The sequence below is a fragment of the Asparagus officinalis genome, chromosome 2 (assembly GCF_001876935.1).
Source record: "Asparagus officinalis chromosome 2, Aspof.V1, whole genome shotgun sequence".
Classification (NCBI taxonomy): domain Eukaryota; kingdom Viridiplantae; phylum Streptophyta; class Magnoliopsida; order Asparagales; family Asparagaceae; genus Asparagus; species Asparagus officinalis.
Window position 1 is genome coordinate 59,813,932 of NC_033795.1, and position 22,838 is coordinate 59,836,769.

The window sequence follows — 22,838 nt, forward strand, 5'->3', positions numbered from 1 at the left end:
AAATAATTTCTTATTTTAAAAATTTAAACTGTAAATTTTCTTTAACTTCTGATATTTGGACATCTAGAGCACAAACTGGATATTTATGTATCATAGCACACTGGATTGATGAAAATTGGCAAATGTTTAAAAGAGTTGTTTCTTTTATTGCAATAGAAGAGTCACATACTGGTGCTAATGTTGCAAATTTAATAATTGAAGAACATATGAAATTAGAAATTTCAGAAAGAATATTTTCTCTTTCACTAGATAATGCAAGTAATAATAATGTAACTGTTGATTTTATCAGATCATCTTTATCATTGTCATGTCATGGTGATCTTTGTCATATTAGGTGCATCTGTCATATTTTAAATTTAATTGTTCAAAGTGCATTTACTGAAATTAAACCCATGATAGAAAAGGTTAGAACAGTTGCTTACATGCATAGTGCTTCTGAACAAAGACTTAAAAGATGGAAACAATTTTGTAAAAGAAAAAATATAAAGCCTAGACTAATTCCAAAAGATGTTGACCATAGGTAGAATTCCACATATTCAATGTTAAGTGTAGCAATAGAATATAAAGACATTATAACTGATTTTATAAATTATTATGCTTCTAGTTCTAGTTCTGGTAGCACTTATGGAATAACTGAAGATGAATGGACAGTTATATGTAATTTAAATAAAATGTTACAAGTTTTTTATGATGCTACAATGTTATTATCTGGCTGTTATTATCCAACCATTACTTTAGCTGCTTTACAAATTTTAAATATTCAAAATTTTTTTGATAAATATCGTATGGATGCTACTTTTGGACCTATGATTTTTGAAATGGAGAGCAAATTTAATAAGTACTTTAGGCATATTCCTTATATTTTTGGTTTGGGGGTTCTTATTGATCCATGCTTGAAGGTGTAGGCGTGTAAAATTGCTTATAGGACCCTTAGCACAGCTCGGTACAGACCGACGAACCATCGGGCGACATATCCAAACACAAACCTACGAACCATCGGGCGACGTATCCAAACACGAGCGTCAGTCCACAACGCCGAAGCCAAGTGACACGCAACGAAGCGGATTAACGAGGCGACGAGGTTAACGAATCCCGCAAGCAACGGAATACATCCATTCGCGTGTGGAATCAAGCCAAGGGGTTCGAAGAGTCAACGAGTCATCCAACCAAGGGCAGACTCGGACGAATCACGATCGAATCAAGATCAGTTTCAGACTCGAACTCAGAAGCGGATTTACTGCCAAATCAGGTCAACGAATCAGAGTCTAAATCAACCACACAACCGAATCATGGACAGAACCGAAAGACGAAAAACGACGGAACCCAAATACCTATAGGGGCTCGGCCAAAACCGAGCCACCTATAGGTGGCTCGGCCAAGAGCCGAGCCACCTATGGGTGGCCGGCCCAGAGCCGAGCCACCTATAGGTGGCCGGCCAGATCTGTGCCCGGGCTCAGTTCAGAGTGCCTATAAATAGGGGGCTTGGTTCATTTGTTCAAAGGTTGGATTTTTTGGAGGCGAAGCCCTGCTAGATTGAAGACTCAGATCTAAAAAAGATCCAAGCTTTGGGACTTTGAGGACTTGTTCATCCAGATCCGGTGCTCGGCGATCGTCAACGCAAAATAAGGCAAGAGTTCGAGAGGACCGGATCTCAGATCTACGCAGACGTACTCCGGATCAAAGCTTGGTCTTTGATCCCGAGAATTAAAGGCTACTATTTCCTTGGCGAAATAGTACCCTCGGCTATTATTTCCTTGGCGAAATAATACCCGTCATACTGCGTAGATCCGACCGGATCTAGATCTCGCGGTGGTCCACGGATAAACCCCGGCGCAGGCAAACAACCCACCAAAGCGAGCGACCGCAAAACAGGAGCTCGTGATTTGTTCGACAAACAAGGATAAAAAGTTGTAATCTTTCTTTTCTTTTATTTGATTTTCGTTGTAACCGGATCTTATAAAAAGACCAGATCTTTGTAACTCAAAAAGCTGTTATTTAAGATTGTTCGCGGGAAAAATCGTGTCTTTCTTCATTGTTGATTCCATTGCCATCTTAAATAACAGCTTTTTGAGTTACAAAGATCCGGTCTTTTTATAAGATCCGGTTACAACGAAAATCAAATAAAAGAAAAGAAAGATTACAACTTTTTATCCTTGTTTGTCGAACAAATCACGAGCTCCTGTTTTGCGGTCGCTCACTTTGTGGGTTCTTTGCCTGCGCCGGGTTTATCCGTGGACCACCACGAGATCTAGATCCGGTCGGATCTACGCAGTACGACAGGTATTATTCCGCCAAGGAAATAATAGCCGAGGGTACTATTTCGCCAAGGAAATAGTAGCCTTTAATTCTCGGGATCAAAGACCAAGCTTTGATCCGGAGTACGTCTGTGTAGATCTGAGATACGGTCCTCTCGAACTCTTGCCTTATTTGGCATTGACGATCGCCGGGCACCGGATCTGGATGAACAAGTCCTCGAAGTCCCAAAGATTGGATCTTTTTTAGATCTGAGTCTTTAATCTAGCAGGGCTTCGCCTCCAAAAAATACAACCTTTGAACAAATGAACCAAGCCCCCTATTTATAGGCAATCTGAACTGTGCCCGGGCACAGATCTGGTCGTCCACCTATAGGTGGCTCGGCTCTGGGCTAGCCACCTATAGGTGGCTCGGCTCTATGCCCTGAGCAGCCCATATGGTGGCTCGGCCAGCCGAGGCCGCTACCCAATAGGTGGCCTGGCCACGCGAGGCAGCCCAATAAGGTGGCTCGGTTTTGGCCGAGCCCCTATAGGTATTTGGGTTCCGTCGTTTTCCGTCTTTCGGTTCTGTCCGTGATTCGGTTGTGTGGTTGATTTAGACTCTGATTCGTTGACCTGATTTGACAGTAAATCCGCTTCTGAGTTTGAGTCCGAAACTGATCTTGATTCGATCGTGATTCGTCCGAGTCTGCCCTTGGTTGGATGACTCGTTGACTCTTCGAACCCCTTGGCTTGATTCCACACACGAATGGATGTATTCCGTTGCTTGCGTGCGATTCGTTAACCTCGTAGCCTCGTTAATCCGCTTCGTTGCGTGTCACTTGGCTTTGGCGTTGTGGACTGACGCTCGTGTTTGAATACGTCGCCCGATGGTTCGTTGGTTTGTGCCGAGCTGTGCTAAGGGACTTATAAGCAATTTTATACGCCTACAGATACCCCCTCCAAAGTATTTCAGTCTCGTTCTTTTATAGAAGAGTCTAGAATACTTTTGATATGATTGTCCCAACCTTCAGTCGGTGTAACGGGACTTTGGAATGGCTTCTGTTCTTGATTCCTTCAATCCTTCAGGATATTTGGAGTGACTTCCATTCTTGGTTCCTTCAGTCCTTCAGGCTATTCGGTGCTTTGTCGAATGTCTGTAAGGGTTTCGGTGCTGCATTTATTGTCTGACCGTCGTCGGAAATTTGAACTTGAAGTCAATTCCTGATTTTCTGATTTTTAGCTCGTGCTTGTTGGTTCAACATAGAATTGACCATCGATTGTTGAGTCCATATATGCGACGCGTTGTCTGGCGTGGTGTTGTTGAGTTATCCTTAAGAATATTTTTAGGAAAAATATTCTCCAGGAACTTCTCAACCAAAAATATAGGGAATAGTTTATACTCTTATACCTTATTGGAGTATTAAGAAGCAGTTTATACTCGTATACTTTTCGGAGTATTAAGAAGCAGTTTATACGCGTATACTTTTTAGAGTACTGATTCTTTCATTGCAACACATTGATAGGCGTTGACCTAGGGTTACGCGTTGACCGGCGCTGACCCTAGGGTTTCAAATGTCGTACGTTAACTTTTTGATCGCAACGCATTGACTGGTGTTGACCTAGAGTTACGCGTTGACCGGCGTTAACCTTAGGGTTTCGAATGTCGTACGTTGACTTTTTGATCGCAACGCGTTGACTAGCGTTGACCTAGGGTTACGCGTTGACCGGCATTGACCATAGGGTTTCAAATGTCATTGGATGCTCAAGTCACGAGACCAACTAATGAAGCTGATGCGTCAGTGACTCTCGTATTTATAGGATTTTTGGCAAACTCTCAGCCATCAACGGGTTTGATGAGCCTTTACCGACTACCGTTTGAATCGGGCTAGCATGCGGATTATCTAAATCCGTTCCGCATGTGACGTTGTGCTAAGAGAGTTAACGCTCTTAGTGCTACGATATTGAATACGTAGACTTCGTCTTTCTCACGGGAACAGACTACCCGGCGACGCGTGTTAGGCGTTGACTTAAGGATTTTTGGCTAACCCCCAGCCTTCAACGGATTTGATTAGCCTTTACCGACTACCGTTTGAGTCGGGCTAGTATGTGGATTGTAACGCTGTGCTAAGAGAGTGAATTCTCTTAGACTTTGTGCTATGATGTTGAATACATAGGCTTCGCCATTGTTACGGGAATAGGCTACCCGGCAACGTGTATTAGACGTTGACTTATCCCTACTTAGGCTTCGGGATGAGATACCCCAGAATCGAACTCTGGTGTCTTTTTCAATCGGTAAAAGACTAAACCGGCGACACGTGTTAGGTGTCGACATATCCTTTCTTAGGATTCAGGATGACATTCCCCATGCGTGTAAGGCATGGATTTTGGTGTTATTAATAACAACCTACCACAATGTTGAATATGCGGACGGGTATTCTTTTTAACGGTTAAGAACTAACCGGCAGCGCGGGTTAAGCGCAGACTTATCCTTGCTTAGGTTTCAGGATAGAATACCCCAGAATCGAACTCTGGTGTCTTTTTCAATCGGTAAAAGACTAAACCGGCGACACGTGTTAGGTGTCGACATATCCTTTCTTAGGATTCAGGATGACATTCCCCATGCGTGTAAGGCATGGATTTCCGGTGACGCGTGTTAGGCGTCGGCATATCCTTTCTTAGGATTCAGGATAAAATTCCCCATGCGTGTAAGGCATGGATTATGGTGTTATTAATAACAACCTGCCACAATGTTGAATATGTGGACGGGTGTTCTTTTTAACGGTTAAGAACTAACCGGCAGCGCAGGTTAGGCGCAGACTTATCCCTGCTTAGGTTTCAGGATAGAATACCCCAAAATCGAACTATGGTGTCTTTTTCTACTGAGAAAGATTAAACCGGCGACGCGTGTTAGGCGCAGACTCATCCCTGCTTAGGTTTTAGGATAGGATACCCCAGAATCGAATTCTGGTGTCTTTTTCTACGGAGAAAGACTAAACCGGCAGCGCGTGTTAGGCGCAGACTTATCCCTGCTTAGGATTCGGGATAAACTTCCTAGTACCTGTGAGGCATAGATTTTGGGAGTTGAAAAAGGTGGTGTCTTCTCTTGGGGCAAAGACGAACCTGAAATGGGAGAGGAAGAATTTTATATTCTATCTCCCGACACTGAAGAAGAAGAATTTTATATTCTATCTTCAACTGGAAAGGAGACTCGAGGTGGGATCTCCACCCCCAGAATCCGGAAAGGTGAAACTAAAAGTGGGATCTCCACTCCGAGAATCGAAAAGATTCGGATAACCCTAACTGTCGGAAGGTTTGATTACCGAACTAAAGATGAATTTCTCGTTTATCGAGAGTGAATTATGGTTTTGACCCTAACTGTAGGAAGGTTTGGCCAAACTGTGGTCCTAACTGTAGAAAGGTTTGACCAGGTGACAGATCAAGATTTATTATATCCGGACTCTAACTATGAAAGTGTTGAGTGCACGAACATAGCGTAAGTTTGATTGGATTAAACTTGATCAAATTTGGTGGTCCCACCGTTAATTAGTCTGATCGGTGAGAGATTTAGTGTTCATCACTTTGTTCATATCGATCGGGTTATCCCTAAGAATATTAACATTCTTTTGGGAACTTCCCGTTACACGAATTATCCACCCCCAGCTTTCTTACAAAACTGGGTGTAGCGAGGAGTACGTTATCCTCAATCACATGTTCAGGTTATCCTTAAGAATATATGATTCTCTAGGAACTTCCCGTCAAAAGTGGGAAACAATTTAGACTCATATACCTATTAGAGTATCAGGGAGCAGTTTAACCTCTTATACCGGTCGGAGGATTGAGAAGCAGTTTATACTCATATACTCTTCGGAGTCTTGTTTTGACTTAATTGAGCGATATAACGCCGGCTTCAACCAAGGTCTGAATGCTATTCTTGAGAGCAAAGCAATCCTTGGTGGGATGAACGAACCTCCTGTGGTATGCACAGTACTTTGGGTCCGTAGTGTTGTCAGCTTCCTCCTGATTTGTGATAGGTGGTAGCTTGATCTTGTTATTTTCAAGGAGGGATTCGAAGATGGCTGGAACGTCTTCGTCCTTGAAGGAATACTCTCTTTGGAGTCTCGGACCCGAAGTCTTTTGCTGTTTTTGGAGTTGCTTTTGCGACGTCTGGTTAGCGTCAACAGCTGTTGCAGGTGATTTACCTTTGCCACGAGAGGCAAAGTTCGAGTTCGGAGGATTAGCCATCGGTCGGTTCCTCTCGGCCTTCTTCCTTCAAAGGAAGCGTTCGGCTTGTTCACCGTGCACCTTCAAGTCTTTCCAAGTGTCAGACGGTGCTGTTCCCATCGTTTCGAGGATGTCCAATGAAAGATTATTGTGACAAGTCTCGAGGATAAAGTCTTCACTGATCGGATCCCTGCAATTCATTGCTTTTTTTCGGAATCTCTTTACGAAGTTTTCAACTGTTTCACCATTTTTTTGCTTCTCGTCAAATAGTGTGCCAATTGAAATCTCGGTGTCGTCGTCGAAGAAGTTAGCGAGGAACTTAGTCTCCATGTCGTCCCAGCTGTTCACGCTTCCTGGCTTGAGGCGACGATACCAATCGAAGGCGGCTCCGCGAAGAGTGCCAACGACCCCTAGGTGTGATTTGAAGTAAATCAAATGCTGAGTGGGTGAACCCTCCCATCAAACGGCGTGAAGTTAATTAGATTGAACTTCGCTGGATACGGGATTGATTCCCATTCTCTTGGGTATGGACAAGGAATGCCCGTCTTCCTCATCTCTTGAGCGGAAATCAACGTATTGATTTTGCTCTCGAGGTTTTTAATCTTTAAACTTTCACCTGTATTTTCGTTAGCACGATTCTGAGATGGAAGTGTGGCGTTATGACTAGCATTCTCAATACCACCCCCTGCATTGACGGGAGGATTATTGGCATTATGAGCTTCATCTGCACCCGTGTCCTCATCTTCTTGATTGACCTGGTTACGATTACTTGGTTCGCCTTGCTGGTTTGTCAGCGCTTGGATTTGTTGGTCATGCATTTCTCTCATATTCTGCATGGCCATCTGCATTTCGAACCTAAAGCTCTCCTGTTGTTTAGCCATGGATTCTTCGAGCATCTTGGCCACTTGTTCCGCGCTTATCATAAGTGACTCGTGGGGTTGTCCTTCGCTGGATACTATATTATCTGATGCGACCGCAGAGCAGGCATCCGATTCTTCATCTTCTGAAGGTAATCTTGTTCGAATCCTACCATAAGTTCCTCGTACGATGGCTCCAGACTGCAGATGGGTTACACGCCGGGGTGCTTTCGGAATCGACTCGGGATTATCGTGTGTCGATGTCCCTTTGCTGGTCATATTAGTGGTGACCCTCGGAAATTCTCTATCTTCAACTACCGTTCTTCTTTGTCGGAAACGCCTAGGCCTTGGCGTTTTGGTACTGAGCCTTTCGAAAACCGAAATTCTTTCGGGGACTATCTTGATGCAGTTGCACTCAGATAATACTGCCCGAATGAGTTTGGAACAGGGGCATTGAGTCTTTAGTTCTCGAGGACTCCTTTTCCTGGTTTTACTTGTACCCCCAACATGATAGTACAACTCGTCGGTTTGAAGGTCGGAGTAACCTATCATATGTTGGCACGACTTCTTAGGTATAACGCTATCGTCATCAGACGACATTGTTTCCTTCTGAGGGTGAACTGCCTTCCTTGGGCTTTCAAGAGTCACGCACCTCGAAACATGCCTTTGTGGGTGTGAATTCTCAGCTGGCTCCTGGACTTCAATGCGCAAATTGGTGCGCCTAGCTGCCATGATCTCTTTGTCATGTTGAGGGTGGCGGCGACCCCCAGCATGTTGAGTCGTTCGGGGCTTCTTTATCGGGTCCAAACGTTCTTGAACTGGAGCTTTGCATCGCTCATCGGGAAGTGGACCGAGGCGCTCCAAAACTGACCTCCTTCTTCGGGATGGTCCTGCGGGGTCTCCCAGAGCAGCTATGGGAATTATCGGTGATTTAGGTTGGTTCGCCGGAGGTTGAACTTTCGGAGGCTGCAGTTGTTGCAAAAGAAGCCAAATTTTTGGGGACTTAAATGCAAAAAAAATAGGGGCTGTAATTTTAGGGGCTTGGATTGCATACCCATGGCTGGAATTTTGGAGGAGTGGATGTGGGTTTATGGCCGAAATTTTGGAGGGGGTCGTATGCAAAATTGGCCAAACTTTCTTGAGAGGGTTATGCGCAAAAGGGGCTGAAAATCTTTGGGGGGATTATGCAAAGTGGCCAAAAATCTTAGGAGGGTTTGTGTGCGAAGGTAGGCCGAATTCTTGAAAGGGCTTACTTGCAAATAGTGGCCGAGTTTTGGGGGTGTTCATGACTAACATTGAGCCTTGAACATGAGGGGTATTTTGGGTATTTTGCCCAAAATTGATCATGAGGGTCCTGAACGCAATTTGAACACGTTGTTGGCATGTATGGATCCCGTAGGTTTAATTAGGCTTTAACCGTAAAATCTCATTTTATCTGTAGGATTTTTAGTTAAAGTTCATAATTTCCCTTTTTAATTTCGGGTTCTTGAATTTGAGATTGTACCTGATTCGTTGATTTTCATTGTAGGTTAGCCATGTCTCCACGACGACCGCGCTTTCATAGGAGTCACTCCATTTCTCAACATGATGAGAAGGAGACTCATGTAGTTTCTTCACACGGGGGTGAGCCCTCATAACTTTTAGTATTTTGTGTATTGCACCCTCATTTGTCTCCTTGGCGAGTCAATCGGGAAGACCTGATATCCTCCTTCACGCGGATTGAAGCTTCGAGAGGCGTGTGTTGCTTGGCCAATAAACTTTTCCATGTATATGGGATAATTTCAGGTTATGTTACCCTTGTTTGTCTCCTTGGCGAGTCAATCGGGAAGAGTTGATATCCTTTTTCACGGGAATTGAAGCTTCGAGAGGCGTGTGTTGCTTGGCCAATACACTTTTCCATGTATATAAGACAATTTTAGGTTATGTTGTACTCTTGTTTGTCTCCTTGGTGAGTCAATCGGGAAGAGCTGATATCCTCCTTTGTGGGGATTGAAGCTTCGAGAGGCGTGTGTTGCTTGGCCAATATACTTTTTTAGGCATATGAGGTGATTTCATGCGATGTTGTACCCTATAGGGCGAGGTGTATTGTCAAGTTACTTGCGTGACAATATACATTGTCCCTCTTGTGTAAAACAGATGAAATCGTCTCGCCAATATGACTGAACAGTGATCCTATACATTGTCCCTCTTGTGATTTCATGCGATGTTGTACCCTATAGGGCGAGGTGTATTGTCACGTTACTTGGTGAGTTTCAATCCTCGTTTTATCTTAGAAATAATCTTTCTGATTGTGTGTTATTTGTTTCAGTTGAGGTCCCGGCGGGTAGCTTCCCACTTCATGCGATGAGTGGTAATAGCTGCGAGACCTTCGTTGCTAATGTTATGGGACCGCTTATTGGCTTGACTCCTGAGTTCGCTTCAGATGGGCCTAGGGAGGTTCATCGGCTGGTACGAAGTGGGGCTCGTTATACATTACGCCAGGAGATCACAGATGCTCCACTTACTGAGGATTCTAGCTCCACTCAAGCTCTGAGGAAGCCTGATTATTTGTTTGGTGATCATGTCGAGGATCTGGACATGTTGACCCTTGATAATGAGGATTGGTTGAATGATGATGAAGGAAGTCCCCTATATATCCCTTCCATTCCTCGCTAGTACTCGTTTGCACACTTGGAGAGGCAAGCCGTAGGACGAGAGATGCCTTGGCATCTTACTGATAATCATGAGCGGGTTGATTATGGATCATTACCCATCAAAGGACTCCAAACTCAGATGGGCATAACTATATTCATGGTCTTCAACTGGGAATTTTAGGGCTTGATGCGACACCGCCAGATGAAGTGTCGATAGCCGCAAGCACAATGAGGGATCGTCTTGCTAGACTTGGGAGGAAACTCCCCATGAGAGATCTCAGGTGTTATGGTTGGGTTCATTCACCGTCTAGGAAGTGGTGGACTCGCATGACGGGCTATGTCCTCGGGCGATGGGAGCACGAACTGAAGCGCAATGGATTGTATGCTCCAGTACGCGCCACCATGTATGGCTTACAGATCAGCAAACACCATTTCCAAGCATTATTGGAGCTTTACAATCCTGATACCAACACTTGCCTGCCCCGCAATGGAGAGTTAGGGTTAGCTCTTCATGAGATGCAGAAGGTTTCTGTCCTACCGATGGGTGATCACCCGTATCAAGAGTATTTTCCTTCGAACTGGTAGCTGAGCCAATTGAAGAGGGCCTCTCTCGACATATACAACACGCTCTGGGATCTTACCTGTCATTACCACACTGCTCTGATCAGCATAGGTTCACTGGCGAAGAAGAGGACACAAATAAGCTTGAAGCAGTTTGTCGATTATTTGTTTCAGCATTTGGAGAGTAGCTCTGGTGAAGTCGTTCGTGAGTTAGCCCCTTTGACTCCTTCAGTGATTAATGACTTTATTGCTGTGATTGGCACCCAGTCATTTACTTCTTCGCCTGTCGAGGGTCCTTTTCCGACGGGGACTAAATTTTAGACCTTCTTGTGGCATGCACAGAAGCAGATTCGACCTATGACTCTTCTGGCGGGGGTATCTTGCCATTTGGTTGATGAAGTACATCGTTCCGTATCAGTTTTTCGACGCTTTGCCCATATCAAGAAACTTCGAGACTCTTGAATAGTGAAACTAAGAGTGGGATCTTCACTCCGAGAATCGAAGAGATCTGGATAACCCTAACTTTTATAGAATTGATTACCAAATCGGAAGATAAATTTCTCATTTATCGAGATAAAATTCTAATTTTGATCGAAACTGTGGGAATGTCTGACCAAGTGGAGGATTGAGATGACCCTAACTTTTATAGTTTTGATCGTTCAAATTGGGTGGAGGCCTTTCGTTTATCGAAAGGAATTTTCGGTTTGAAAATGGACCTCTTATTCATTGAAGGAATCGAGAGGGGATTCTGGCTCTGGCCCTAACTTTTATAGGTTTGACCAAGAAACAGTGGGAGTGAAGTTACAAATAACAATGAGAATGTTGATTTGTACACACATCACTCAGTAGGGGTTTTGGTGCCAAGTGATAAAACTTGACACGAAGGGTGCCCGATGATCATCATAGATCATCAGATTGAGATTTCAAGTGTTGTGTCAGGACTTTAACAGTGGGAGTGTTAAGTACACAAACACGGTGAGAATTGGATGAACTTAGCCAAAAGAATTTTGTGGACCCACTGTTGATTGATTCGATAAGTGAGGGATTTTGTATTGGAGGACCATGAATCATCAAACACTCCATAACTTAACTGTGGGGGTTTCGTGAGAAAAGATTGATCGGATGAAGTCATTGAATGTCATCTCGATGAAAGAAGGCTCCAAAATACAGCGGGAGGGTTTTAATCATCTTCGAAATGATTAAATAGACACAGTAGGAGGTTCTTAATCATTTTTAGTATCATGATTAAGAATCAATTGGTTTTGGGTTATCCTTAAGAATACCCTGTGTAGCATTCTCCAAGAACTTCCCACTAAATAGGTTATCCATAACGTACTAGGGATAGTACTTCTTCAGGAACTTCCATTTATTGGCATCATAAGCTTGTCATCGTTTTGAAAGACCAGGCGATATGCGCCGTTTGAGTAAACCGTCTATACCACGAATGGTCCTTCTTCCCATTTGGCTTGGAATTTTCTCTTCTTCTTGGAATTGAGGATTATCGATCGTCGAACGGCAAGGACCAAATCTCCTTCTTTAAAACTCCAATGTCGGACTTTCTTATCAAAAGCCCTGGAGATTCTGGCCTGGTAGAACTTCTGCTGCTGAGCTTCTAACCGCTTTTCGTCTAACGCCTCGAGTTCTTCAAGACATTTCTGATGTTGTTCATCAGTCGTCATTCCCGTTGTGAGAGTGATGCACATGGATGAAATTTGAATCTCTAACGGGAGAACGACTTCACACCCATACACCAAAGAATACGATGTTGCACCCGTAGGAGTGCGGACTGTGGTGCGATAGGCCCAGAGAGCTTCACCAAGTTTGTCATCCCAGTCTCGCTGTTAGTTCTGACAAGCTTTGACAAAATCTTTATGATTGTTTTGTTGAAAGCTTCCGTCAATCCATTTGCAGTAGGATTGTATGTCGTCAATGAGACATCTTCAATTCTGAACTTCTCGTAGAACTTGATGAAGGCATTACTGACAAACTAAGGGCCGTTGTCATGCACAATTCATCTTGGTACACCATATCGATAAATAATATGGTGTTTGATGAATGCGATGACGTTGCTTGTCTTTACCTCTCAGAGCGGAATAGCTTCGGCCCACTTGGAGAAATAATCAGTAATCGCCAAGACGAAACAGTCACCTTTAGCCGATGGTGGGAAAATAGGTCTAACGATGTCCATTCCCCATGTCTCAAATGGCCATGAAGTGGCCGAAGGGTGTAAATGCTCTGGGGGTTGATGCATGTAGTTTGCATGAACTAGGCACGCATGACACCGCGAGCATAATCAACTGCATCTTTGACCATGGTTGGCCAATAATATCCCATTCTTTTGAGATGATCACAAAGTTTGGGACCGGGCTGATGTGCACCACAGGTTCCGTCGTGTGCTTCTTTGAGAGCATCTTCCGCCTCTTTGGTCGAGAGGCATTGGAGTAGCAAACCGTCATATGCACAACGATACAATGTCTAAGTCATCGTATTATAATAGAATCTTGGTGCTCTTCGCCGGACTGAATCTCTCTCTTTTATGTCTTCTGGTAAAATACCATGTAAGACATAATCAATAATAGGGAAACACCAGTCTCGGGGTTCGAGGTCGAGTCCGGTCATGTGCGCTTCTTTTGCATCCAAGGCACACTCTGGTATGAAGAGTTAGTGAGTCCTCAGGGTAACTAATTGTTCAGTTTCGGGAGGCTGTGTCAGAGATACTGCTAATGTCGCCAGTGCGTCTGCATACACATTTTGGAGACGCGGGACATACTTGATGTAGAATCCTTCAAACGAGTCTGTCATCTCAACGGCCGCTTTATGGTACGGAATCAAGCTCTGGTTTCTAACTTCATACTCTCCACGCATTTGGTTGACTACTAGTTGGGAATCGCCAAAAGCTTCAAGGTATTCGACCCCCAACTCTTTGGCAAAACTTAGTCTAATGAGCAACGTGTTGTATTCGGCTACGTTGTTGGAGCACATCCCTATCAATGAATAAGCTTGGGGTATCACATGCTTCTCCGGGGAAACTAGGACAACTCCAACTCCCACAGAAATTCTAGAATTACCAAGGGCACTTACTGTATTGGTCGCTCGGGAAGCCCCGTCAAAGTACAATTATCACACCTATTGATGCAAGGTAGTGTTGACTTCGTTGATTTCATCGGGTAAATCTTCATATAATTCGGCTGTATCCACTAGTTAGCCGCTAGAAGATCACAATTTACCTATCCTTTAACTGACTTCTGTTGATTGAAATGCAAGTCGTATTGGGACAAGAGTAGGGCCCATTTTGCTAGTCGCCAATTCATAGGGGCCGGTTGTGTCATGAATACCGGAATTAGGTTAACGTTGGAAATGACATAGATCGTCTGTCCAACAAGATAATGCCGCATCTTTTAGATAGTGAACACCAAAGCGAGGCATTCCTTCTCGATCATCGGATACCAGGATTCAGCACCAACTAAAGTTCGACTTAAGTAATAGACGGCTTGTTCGTGACCGTTGTCGTCGTCTTGTGCAAGCAAAGTACTTAATGAGTGGTTCATCGCCTTGATGTAAATCAAGAACAGTTTACCCGACTTTGATGCCACCAGAATAGGAGGATTCGCCAGATATGCTTTGATATCTTCGAATGCCTTTTGACAGCTGTCATCCCAAATGAATGACACGCTATTCTTCGTGAGCTTGGAAAATGATTAGCACTTCCCGGATAGGTTCGAGATGAATCGATGGATATAGGCTAATCTTCCTTGTAGTCCCCTAAGTTCCTTGAGGTTTCTCAGCGGATTGCAATTTATTTATTGCCTTCACTTTGTCGGGGTCAATATGGATGCCCTTCGTCGTGACGATGAATCTGAGAAATTTGCCGCTGGACATTCCGAGGAAAGACTTGGTAGGGTTCATCTTCAATTGATGACTTCACATAAGGTCGAACATAGTCCTCAAGTCTTTAATGTGGTCGTCTTTATTGTGGGTTTTAATGACTAAATAATCAATGTAGCATTCGACGGTCTTCCGGAGATGTTCCTGAAAAATCTTCGTCATCGCTCGTTGGTACATAGTGCCTGCGTTCTTCAAGCCAAAGGGCATGATTGTGTAATAGAAGACGCCAAGAGGTGTTCTGAAGGCAGTATGTTTCTCATCATCTGGATACATCTTGATTTGATTATATCCTGAGAATCCGTCCATAAATGACATTCCCTCGAATCCACACGTGTTGTCGATGATGACATCTGTGATAGGGAGAGGAAAGTCGTCTTTGGGTATGCGGTGTTCAGGTCTCTGAAATCAATACAGATCCTGTTCTTCCTATTCTTCTTCAGAACTAGAACAATGTTCGCAAGCTAATCGGGATGTTGTTCTTCCCGGACGAAGCCTGAGTCGTTTAGCTTCTTAACTTCAGCCTCAATCGTCTCCATAATCTGTGGATGAAACTGTCTTTGTTGTTGCTTGACGGGTTTGACATTTGATTTGATGTTGAGGCGATGCATTGCCACGTTCGGATCAAGTCCTGGTATATCTTTGTAGTTCAAGGTGAAAACATCGATATACTCTCTAATAAGAGCAATCAACTCTGCTTTCTCGTCTGGTAGAAGGCTATCACTTACGAATATTGGTTTTGGGTTGGCTTCGTCACCCATGTTTACCTGGACCACTTTATCCTCGGTGGGAGGCTCTCTTTGTTCAAACCGATCACCATATTGGATATTTAGATGGTGGATCCATGGGTCTTCCCAAGCCAAAAGTTGATCGTCTTCCTCCGTTGTGGTGGGATCGACTATGGCCATGTTCGACATCAACCTTTTGAACACCTTTCTGATACTGATGTCGGAGTCCTAACCCGAAGAATCAGATGAGATTCCGTCTTTAGCCAATTGACTTCCAATCTGCCAACAACATTCATCATCAGATGAGGAAATGTAGCCTAGGCCCCTTCCGTGTGCGTAGTAATTATTAGGTTTTCCTTTTGGTACATAAGCAGTCTTAGTCGGAACTCGAGGACCTCGACCGAGGCAAAGTCCTTATCCAAGTGCAAGATTGTATCCCCATTTCTTCATGAGTTTACGCGCTTCTGGACTATACTTGGATAGGTGAGGACCAGGTTTTTCATTATCACTATAATTTCTCAAAAAATGGTGCGTCATTGGAGACATCTCGCATTTACCGTAGATTATCTCTTTATGACTCTTTTTCTTGACAGAAATGACAATGGTCGTCCCGAACGAGTCTTGGATATGCTTCTTTGTCATGCAAAATGATAGGAGCAACATGTGTAAATCGGGATCATCGCATAATCCCTTCATTAGCTCATCAAGAGAAGGCAAGTACTCTAAATCGTTATTTATTGCTTCTTCGGCAAGTTGCCAATTATAACTACCATCTGACGATTCTCTACCGTCAAGACTGGTTACAAATGGTACAATGTTATTTAATACAAAATCTCCATTGTAATCAAGCCCAGCCTTGGTGTCAGCTTCTTCTCTGTTGTCCGTTCTTTAGGCTGATGGTTCAGTGTCGGATTCGGCACCGTAAAGGAGAGAATCGGTAAAATAATTTTCCAATCCCTTAAACTGTTGCTTATCCGTGACCATTGTCTTGACCTCATTATTAGTGTCTATATATTTGAGACACTGGTGGAGGGTAGAGGGAACTATCAGATTACCATGCATCTAGGGTCGACCTAAAAGTAAGTTATAGGAGGTCTTTGTGTCGATCACGTAACATGTGACTTCTGATTTCAGATCTCCAAGTTGGCACTTCACCCGACCCAATGGTCTGGACCCACTAGTGTTAAATCCATAGATAATAGTGTCTGTCGAAGCTAACTTACTGGTGGGGATTCCAAGATTGTACATCAATTGAAGTGGCATGATGCTGACAGCGGAACCCGGATCGAGTTGGATCCGGTTGACAACGCTGGAACCGATGTATCCAGTGAAATTCAATGGTCTGTCATGCTTTGAATTCCTTACTTGCATGTTTTCCTTGGTGAAAGTGATGCACGAGAATTGTTTAGCTGTGAGGTTACAATGTTGAGCTGACAATTCTGGTTCTTCGGGGATTAGTTTTATCTAGGTGAGGAATACATCGGAATCGGCCGGTGCTTCCTGCAGGGCCTCCCTGATGTCTTTAGACAGACGCAATAACTCATATAGAGTTATCCTCACTGGGATGTTAGCCATAGGCCATAACATCGAAGTGGTATGGAGCATTCAAATTCCCCGGTTTGTCTCTTCGAATCAGATGATTGAATCGAGACTGCTTCATGTTCTGAACCTCTTGATGCTGAGGTTCCTTATCTTTTTGCTTAGCTGCCACCTCTTTTTGTTTAGGAGTTGACTGGTGCTGAGAAGTTCCTTCAGAAAGATTAGGAGTGGTCATAACCACCCCCTACTTAGCTAACTGATCGGCCACCTTGGAATAGTCGAACCGAAACTCATTTTCACTTCTAGTGGCAAAGACTGGTTCTCCACTAGTAGCAAAAGCTTCATGCTCATCATCGGAAGGAGGAAAGGTATGGATTCCTTCGTCATTTTCTTCCGGAATAGCCGTAGTAGCGCAACAAGACTTGCCTTTGCCTTTGGAGTTGGATTTTCTCTTGGAGGAGGATCCTGTCTGCTCATCTTGAAGTAAGTCCGGATGCACCCAAAGAATTTCGCCGTTGGGCGCCGTATGTGGTACTAGTCCTTTCTGGCATTGTCCGTGAGGATCTTCGTTGACCGTTCTCATTTCCACTTTCTTCATGGGTTCTGGCTGAAACCATGTGAGGGGAACAGAACTAAAGCTAATGCTTACTACATTCGCACCTACTTTCTTTTCTTTGGGTTGCTTCACAGTGATGATCCCGGCGTTAATCAAGGCTTGAATTTTGTCCTTGAGAGCGTAGCACGTCTTTGTGGGATGATGGATTGCTCTGTGGAACGTGCAGTATCACAGATCTGTAGCCTTCTAAGCTCCCTCGTGATCAGTGATTAGGGGTAGCTTAATTTTGTCGTTCTCCAATAAGTACTTGAAGATACCGGGAACCTCATCTTCCTTGAAAGAGTATTCCTTCGGGAATTTTGGCTCAGAAGTCTTCTGTTGCCATGGAGGCCGTTGTTTCCATTGAGGCGTTTGCTGCTTTGGCGCTTGTTATTGTGGCTGCTGTTGGGGTTGCAAATTGAATGTTTGATTTGTATCTACCATATTTGCCTACGCCTTTCCTCTACCATGAGGGGTGAAGTTCTGTTTTGGGGCGTTAGCCGCCGGCTGACCTCTTTCAACTTTCTTCCTTTTGAGGAAGCGTTCAGCCTACTCCCCTAGCACTTTCGACTCTTTCCATGTTTTAGATGGTGCCATGCCCACAGCTTCTAACACGTCCAAGGAAAGGTTGTTGTGGCATGTTTGGAGAATGAATTACTCTGTTACTAGATCTCGATAGTTGATCGCTTTATTTCGGAAGCGCTTGACGAAGTTCTCAACCAGTTCTCCGTCTTTTTGTTTCTCATCAAAGAGTGTTCCGATTGACACTTTAGTGTTATCGTTGAAGAAGTTGGTGAGAAACATGCTCTCCATGTCGTCCCAGCTATTGATACTCCCCGACATGAGACGTCGATACTAGTCGAAGACAGCCGCACGAAGGGTTCCCACAAATGATCGTACCATCAGAGCTTCATTGCCTGAAATGACCCCTAGGTAGGACTTGAAGTAAATCAAGTGTTGATTGGACGAACCCCTTCCGTCGAACGGCATAAAGTTAATCAGGTTGAACTTCTTCGGGTACAGAATTGATTCACACTCCCTCAGATAAGGACACAGAATGTCGGTCTTCTTTACCTCTTGAGCAAACATCAAAGCATTGGTCTTTCTTTTGAGGTCTTTCATTTTTAGATCTTCGCCTGCATCTTTCTTCAGGCAATTTTGAAAAGGAGTGGTGGGGCCACCCCAGTGTTGGGGCCATCCTCAGCATTTTTATCATTAGGTGGAGTATCAACATTGATATTCTCCTCTACTTCTGAGTTGCTATCAACCTGACTGGTAGTGTGGCGACAACTAGATTCACCGTGCTGATTTGACAACTTTTGGAGTTGCTGGGCATGTAAATCTTTGACCCATTGTACAGCCATCTCCATCTCGATTATAAAATCCTCTTTCTGCTTAGCTAAGGCTTCTTGAAGGAGCTGAGCCATCTGCTCAGTAGTGATCATGAATGCTTCTCGAGTCCGTCCCACACTAGACATAGTATTATCAGAAGTGATTATAGAGTTTGCATCTGATGTTTCATCATCTGAGGAATGTCCTCTCTAAATTCTCCGATAATCCCTTGGTCTGATAGTTCCGGACTATAGCCGAGTTATGCGCCAGGATAACTCCAAGAAAGGTTCGGGACTAAAGTGTCGTGTAGACTTTCCCTTATTGACCATGTTGGTGGTAACTTTTGGAAGTTCGCAATTCTGACCGGCTGATCTTCTTTATGAAAGTGCCTTGGTTTAGGTTTGGATGCTTCAGTAGAGATCCTCTCGAATACCGAGACCCTTAGTGGAGCGGTCTTGGGGAAGTTTCATCCTGATAATACTACCCTGATCAATCTCTCATAAGGACAGTGAGAGTCTGTTTCTGGGGTATTTCTCTTTCGAGACTCACGCCCAGTCTGATAATATAACTCATCGGCAGTGCAACCAGAGCAACTTATCAATTGTTCATTTGTTTTTCAGGTATAACGCTGTCGTCTGTCAGACGCGTCTTCATCTGATTAGATAACGCCTTGTTGGCGTTCGCAGGAGTCACTTGTTTGGAATTACACCTTTGTGGGGGTGAAACCCTAATAGGCTCCTGGTTTTCTGCGCACATCCCCAAACGGGCGGTCATAGGAATAGTCTTGTTGGGAGGTCTTGTATGACCCCGAGTCTAAAGGGTCGCTCGGGATTCGTTCGCTGGTCCCAAGTGTTCTTTGACAAGAGTTTTGCCTCGATCTTCATGTAGAGGACCCAGGCGATCCTTTAATGAAATCTTGAATTTGGAGAGATCCACGCTGCCATAGGGATTCACCGGAGGTGCGGGAGCAGGAGGAGCGAGATCTGAAATTGAAAGGCTGGGGAGCAGCCTTAGAAGTGGCACTGGCCTTCGGCACCCAAACCTGCTTAGGTCTTGGTGGCTCTTTGACCATCTCTTCTTTTTGCAACTCTTGTGCTTTTTGCACAAGGGTCCAGACATGCACAAGAAGTGTGTGACGCTTCTAGATGCGCTCCTCAAGCGTGGAACGAGTTCGTTTGACACGAACCCATTTGTTAGCCGGCGGTTAAGAGGAGTGTTCGCGGGTGTTCGCGGGAAAATTCGTTGCTTTCTTTGTTATTGATTCCATTGTCATCTTGAGTTACAACTTTTTGATGATGGGAGTTACGATCTGACGACTTCCAGAAGGCTATAATTTGAAGACTTTCACGTAGATCGATGAAGGTTACAATCTAACGACCTTCACAACAACCGATGAAAGCTCCAGTTCAATAGCCTTCATAATCAACATCGGGAGTAATCTGATAACTCTCATATTTCAAGGAGTCAAGACGAAGATCATTCAACAATGGTCTTTACAACGCTCTACAGAAGAAGCTACAAGTCAACTTGCCCTTCTAAACGCGGAAGTCATCTCCGCGTTCCAATTCGTGAGACGCAGGCAACCCCCGCGTTTCAATTCTTGAAACGCAGGAGACGCCCACGTTTCCAATCCTCAGCAAACCAAACGCGGGCGGCCCTCACGTTTTTCAACACCCAACGAGTACCTAACTCCGCGTCTCCATTCTAAAACGCGGAGTTAGGGTCTTGAACGCCAACGTGGGCGTTTGACTCGTTCAATAACTTGGGCGTTTGACTCGTTCAAATACGAGCAGAACAGTTGCAGGAACTGTTTTCCCTCCATGATTTAAGGGATTTCCGCCCCACTTAGGAGCGGATTAAGGGGGCGGTTACACCCCTCTCAACCCCATTATGGAGAGAATTAAGGGGGGCGGTTACACCCCTTAATTCCCTATAAATATAGGTAAACTCAATTGAGTTCGGGCTAGCTTTTTAGATTTGGGACTTGGCAGCGAAATGTTGGAAGTTCTTGGCTCGAATCGACCATTCGGCTTGGCAGTAACAGGAGGGAACCTTGGGCGAGCTTTTGAGGGGATCGACATCATCCTCCAAAGAAGATCATCTTCAACGTTCGGCAACGAGGAGCTTCTTCATCCTTGGCTTATCAACCGACTTTCGGTTCAAATCAACTCTTTGATAGAGTTTCAAACTCGTTCAGAGTTATCAACTCATCAAGAGTTTTAAACTTGCCACGCAAGTTCTCCACAGCATCGAATCGTGAGGAGAAGATATCGTTCCAGTGAATCAAAACGTCGGATCATCAACGGAGAGCAAACTCGACACGAGCATTCGAGGGAGGCATTCCATCGCCACCAAGAAGAACCCAGTCTGGAATACTTTGGATATGCATGTCCCAACCTTCAGTCGGTGTAATGGGACCTTGGAATGACTTGTGTTCTTGATTCCTTCAATCCTTCAGGCTATTCGGTGCTTTGTCGAATGTCTGTAAGGGTTCCGGTGCTGCATTTATTGTCTGACCGTTTGTCGGAAATTTTGAACCTTGAAGTCGATTCCTGATTTTTGATCTTCAGCTCGTAGAATTGACCATCGATTGCTGGCGTCGAGTTTTTATGTGCAACGCGTTGTCCGGCGTTGTGTTGTTGAGTTATCCTTAAGAATATTTTTTAGAAAAATACTCTCCAGAAACTTCTCAACCAAAATTAGGGAACAGTTTATACTCATATACCTTATTAGAGTAAGAAGCAGTTTATATATATATGTATACTGGAGCATTTAAGAAGCAGTTTATACTCGTATACTTTTCGGAGCATTTAAGAAGCAGTTTATACTCGTATACTTTTCGGAGTAAGAAGCAGTTTATACTCGTATACTTTTCGGAGTATTGATTCTTTCATTGCAACGTATTGATAGGCGTTGACCTAGGGTTACGCGCTGTCCGGCGTTGACCTAGGGTTTTGAACGTCGTACGTTGAATTTTTGCTCGCAACGCGTTGACTGGCGTTGACCTAGGGTTATGCGTTGACCGGCGTTGACCCTAGGGTTTCGACCGTCGTACGTTGACCTTTTGATCGCAACGCGTTGACTGGCGTTGACCTAAGGTTACGCGTTGTCTGGCGTAGACCTTAGGGTTTTGAACGTCGTATGTTGCTCAGGTCACGAGACCAACTAAAGAAGCTGATGCGTCAGTGGCTTTCGTATTTATAGGATTTTTGGCAAATCCTCAGCCATCAACGGGTTTGATGCGCCTTTACCGACTACCGTTTGAGTCGGGCAAGCATGCGGATTGTTTAAGTCCGTTCCGCATGTGACGTTACGTTAGAAGAGTTAACCCTTTTAGTGCTACGATATTGAATACGTAGACTTCGTCTTTCTCACGGGAATAGACTACCCGGCGACGCGTGTTAGGCGTTGACTTTGGGGTTTTTGGCTAACCCCCAGCCTTCAACGGGTTTGATTAGCCTTTACCGACTACCGTTTGAGTCGGGCTAGCATGCGGATTGTCTAAATCCGTTCCGCATGTAACGTTGTGCTAAGAGAGTGAATTCTCTGGCGTAGACTTATCCTTACTTAGGTTTCAGGATAGAATACCCCAGAATCGAACTCTGGTGTCTTTTTCAATCGGTAAAAGACTAAACCGGCGACACGTGTTAGGTGTCGACATATCCTTTCTTAGGATGCAGGATGACATTCCCCATGCGTGTAAGGCATGGATTTTGGTGTTATTAATAACAACCTGCCACAATGTATTCCCCATGCGTGTAAGGCATGGATTCTGGTGTTATTAATAACGACCTGTCACAATGTTGAATATGTGAACGGGTGTTCTTTTTAACGGTTAAGAACTAACCGGCAGCGCGGGTTAGGCGCAGACTTATCCTTGCTTAGGTTTCAGGATAGAATACCCCAGAATCAAACTCTGGTGTCTTTTTGTACGGAAAAAGACTAAACCGGCAGCGCGTGTTAGGCGCAGACTTATCCCTACTTAGGATTCGGGATAAAATTCCCTGTACCTGTGAGGCACAGATTTTGGGATTTGAAAAAAGGTGGTGTCTTCCTTGGGGCAAAGACGAACCCGAAATGGGAGAGGAAGAATTTTATATTCTATCTCCCGACAATGAAGAAGAAGAATTTTATATTCTATCTTCAACTGGAAAGGAGACTCGAGGTGGGATCTCCACCCCCAGAATCCGGAAAGGTGAAACTGAGAGTGGGATCTCCACTCCGAGAATCGAAAAGATTCGGATAACCCTAACTGT